The sequence below is a fragment of the Silene latifolia genome, chromosome X, assembly GCF_048544455.1.
Source record: "Silene latifolia isolate original U9 population chromosome X, ASM4854445v1, whole genome shotgun sequence".
In the NCBI taxonomy this organism is placed as follows: domain Eukaryota; kingdom Viridiplantae; phylum Streptophyta; class Magnoliopsida; order Caryophyllales; family Caryophyllaceae; genus Silene; species Silene latifolia.
The window spans coordinates 186,040,144-186,044,976 of record NC_133537.1 but is presented as its reverse complement, the minus strand read 5'-3'; positions in this window follow the sequence as shown (position 1 = coordinate 186,044,976).

The window sequence follows — 4,833 nt, the reverse complement described above, 5'->3', positions numbered from 1 at the left end:
TTACGTCCTCGTAACCTCTTTTCAATTTTCATATACATATGCAACAAAATCATTATCAACCACATGTGGCAGGAAAGAACATATGATAAAAGATTGCGCATTAACATTAAGGTCGAAACAAGGTTTTATTATGGAATTAACTGATTGTCAACGAGTAACATTTATTACTAGCTCATGCCTAACTTAAAAACACAACATCAAACTAAAGAACAACAAGAAAGGAACCAAGGTTTACACGGTTTCACCACTAAACAAATTTGATGATCAATTATAGACTATGAACGAGCGAGAGCAAAATCAACAAAACAATCTAAGAGCTTCTCACATTGCAAACACATCACTGAAAATAGATCTACCACTACCATCCATCACACTCACAGGATCTTATTGACATGTACGTACAACCATTTACTCACTCACTGGTTTAGGTCACGAATTGGGTCGATGAATTTAAGCAATCAACAACAAACTCATAATTCATATTTTAAATAAAAAAAAAAAATTGTTTGCACGATATCAATTCTGAAAGCATATTTCCCAATAAAAGTAACTACATATGATCTATGACAATAACAACATCACTTTCATATCTCACATATGTTTCACATTTTAGCAATCATATCTTTCATTTGTGTCTAGCAACTTAGTATACTCATTTTCAGCAAAACAAGAGATATCGTATAAATAACTTAGACATATGCATTTGCCATCATATACTTTGTAGAACACTAGCTATGATAAAAGATTAATAACTTGAACAGCTTCTCTGATTTGTACGGTTTGAATAATTAGGCAACTCGTAGGCTTAATTAAACGTAACTATAACGACTATCATTTAAACCAATGCATATCATGTGAATCATCAAAGGGTTATCCTATTATAATTGTCAACATAGTTATCATAACAATCTTTATTATAATATAATCGATAGTAACGACTCGAGAATATAGATATGCCAATTGTCGTGTTATATCAAACAGTTTCCTTTATATCACACCCATACAATTGCAAGAATCACTTTAGCATTTTATGACATTGTAATAACGAACATATTCAATAAGGAATAACAACACTGTTTATTATCATGTTATAGATTTAGGTTCAACTGAAATAATTTAATGTGATGAAGGTAATAAATATAATTATTGGCACACAACTCATATGAAAGACATTAGAACTTAGATGCATCCTACATGTGTGAACATTTAGACATACTCATTACTACCATCCATGTGTAAACATTTAGACATAATTATTATAATTATTCATTCGTGTATATTAGAACAATCAATTAACTTTTAACGCCATCAACTTACCAAGATATGACATTATAGTTTTATATTTATATATATCCGACCACTATGCAAATATGATGCACACACCAGAGACATTACAACATGCCAACAATGTTATCAACTAAGTTTTAATTTTATCACTTGTTAAGATACATAACTACTGAACATGCGTGCTACTATCGTCATATAAAGCATTATAAATTCACATTACTAAGGCTCATGAATTAACCAAACAACTGTATGAAACTCAACCTAGAACACACATTTTACAAGTCATGTTTCACGTTGTAACTTTCAAAGATCACGAATAAATAACCGTTCGATTAAAACTTGATTCATATTATTTTTATAAAACACGGAGAGTTAAAAACACAGGAAAAAAAATTAGGTCTAAAGCACAAGAATTTCTTCTTTTTTTTTTTTTTTTTTTTTTAAAGAATTTTACAACTCAGTTGGTCCAAACAAACATGTGACAGCAATTGGTCCAAAACTTGGGTCAGCTTGCAAAACCTACCGTTTAATATAGAGACATCAAGAATTTTCGTGGCTTATCAATTTGAAAACATATGCAAATTTTATGATCGATGGAGTTGGAATTATGCGAAAATTATTAATACAATTTAAATGAGGATTTTTACAAGATCGTTGGTCAAAACATCACTGCACAGAAACTTCCTAACCACAACTCACTAAAATATTTATTACTCCTAATCCGTATATCATATAAGCATGAAACTAACGCCAAATGAACACTAACTCGCGAGGCTATCTCCCACAAAATTTTCATCCCTAGGCATTAAACAGAAAAGAAATGGCAGTAAGGTCAATTAAGAGTACAATCAAACAAAACAAGTTTCAGCACTAAGTCGTTCATTTTCTATGTCCCAAACTCTTACAACCATACTATCGATACTAACTCATCCTAACTTAAATCTCACACTGTGTATTTCGTAACATCTACCCCATAGAATCCTTTCGCATCTCGATCTACTCCTTACATCTAAATCACGATTGCTATGACTATAAACAGGCAATTCAATAGTGTTTCTAATTACTATCACAATACTATACTAGCATGGCTTTGGGATCACATAACCGCATATTACTAGACATAATAGTACTATCAGCACATCATTCAACATCCACCTAGGTAACTATCATCGACTCGCAATTATTTTCATGCTCACGACTAGCACAACACTTCATTGATTATTAACCTGAACTCGAAATTTTATTTCTCATTTCCACAACATTATATGATCACGTCATCATTCATACAAAATACTTACCGTAGCGTTGTCTGCGAAATGGTTAGAATATATGGGTCTCAAGGTATACATCAACTCGATTATGCAATAATCAATGTATCAATCGATTAATACTTAGGCAACGATAGATGAATTTCATGTTCAACCTCAAGCAACTTTTCTACCCTTTCTCTCATATACACTCGGGGTTTCCGGTCAAACCGAGAGGGCCGCTGGTTCGGTGTAAGGGGGCCCCTAACTCATACCTTACCTTAGTGTGCTCCTAACATTCTATCCTGGGTTCATTTTATTTAGACTCTTCCTATGTTCATTGGGTTCATTGGTTTAGGCCTGAGGATCGTTCGCTCCGATACCACTTTGTAACACCCCCATTTATTTAAGGGCCTGAACTAGGACTCCTCGGATAAATGACGGTGTTACCATCTCGAAACCCGAGGCAAGTAGATAACAAAGGAAAGAAACACAAGATTTTTTATTAAAATGTTTATAGTGAGATTACAACTGGAATTAAAACAAAGCCTCCAAAAATATGACCAAAAGATAAAGTCTGATTAAACTACTAATAAGACTAAGGTGGGCTAGGCACTAAGTCATCATCCAAGCTCTCTTCCCACCAGCTCCCATCGGTCTACAAATACCCGTCAACTGCTCCCCATAATTGGATCATCACAGCGTACACGAATACACGGGGTCGGCCCGCGAAGGAGTAGGGAAAACAATGAAACAATAAAATATGATATGCATGCTCCTCCGTCACCTCCATCTCCATCTCAACTCATATCTCATATCTCATACCCCGGACAACCCACCATACCGATCCCGGAGACTATATATATTGACCGTAGCCGATCCGCCCCTCGCATGAGGATACCAGGGCAAGTCCTGCAGAACCCGCCTGGGCCTTATCACAACTCACATCGTATCTCAACATCGTCACTCCTACACCATCCTCCAACACCAATGCATATGAGATGCTCAACATAAATTAATGCAACACAATATATATATATATATATATATATATATATATATATATATATATATATAAATCAACAACCGATAAATCATAAAATCATGCCGGTTACTCGATGTTGTGATATCATACTCAATACGATCAATTCAGTCAATCACCTTCCCATATATGAATCATAACGTAAATCAACAACCACGAATCAAGTCAACACAATTAAACAACAACGATAATAAGTCAAGTGTATTTCCCTACCTCAGTACTGCAGTCAAATAGTCGGGTGTCCCGTAATAATTCACGACAATTCGCCCTCTGAAAGATAATTAAATGATAAACAATTACTTAACTATTCCTGTTCCCAAAATAGAAGTTACTAAAAATAGAACTTCCTAAAATAGAAACTTTCCCGATATAGTAACTTTCCACTTTAACCACTCCCGACTCAAAATCCATCTCTAATTATTTAAACGACTCGGGGATTAAATTAAATAAAGTATTTAAATGACTCGGGAATAAATTAAATAACTAATATGATAAATAAAAGATTAAACGAATTATACGATTAAGAAATACCCGAATCAAACTTTAAACAACTCAAACATCCCGACTCAAACCCGTCTCTAATTATTTAAATAACTCGGAAGTTAAATTAATTAATTAATACGATAAATTAAATAATAAGAAAACGAATCAAAACCCGACTAAACAACACGCGCCTTCACTCTCACCCCCACCCTTCACGCGCCACCTACACCACCGCGACAACCACCTGGCCAGCTACCCACTTCGACCCCACCACCAACAACCACCACCAGCCTGGTCGACTGCCGCCGGCGAGTCGAACCAGGGCTGGCAACTGGCCTGGTTCATCACCGTGCCTCACCAAACGCCTCTGTTTCTCGCCATACCACCACCGCAGCCAACAACTGTCCCCTGTCAAACCACCACAGACCTGGTCGCCGTCAGCCCACGAACCCAGACGACATGGCGCCGCCGTTTCGACCTCCCCCTAGTCCACGGTGGCGCCACCCCAAATCTAATCACCTAAACTCGCCTGAAAACGCACATTTTAACCCGTTTGTCTACCCCTGTCGACAACACCTCCTGCCGCCATTTCCACCGCCCAAAACCACCATAACCACCACCACAACACTCGTCACTAACCACCCATTTCCCTTACCCCGTCAACAACCACTAGTCTCACCTCCCTCAGTCACGAAACAACCACCAAAAACCCGACATCAAATGCGAAAACAGAGGAAAGGGTTGAACTCATACCTTTTTCCGCCACCACCACAG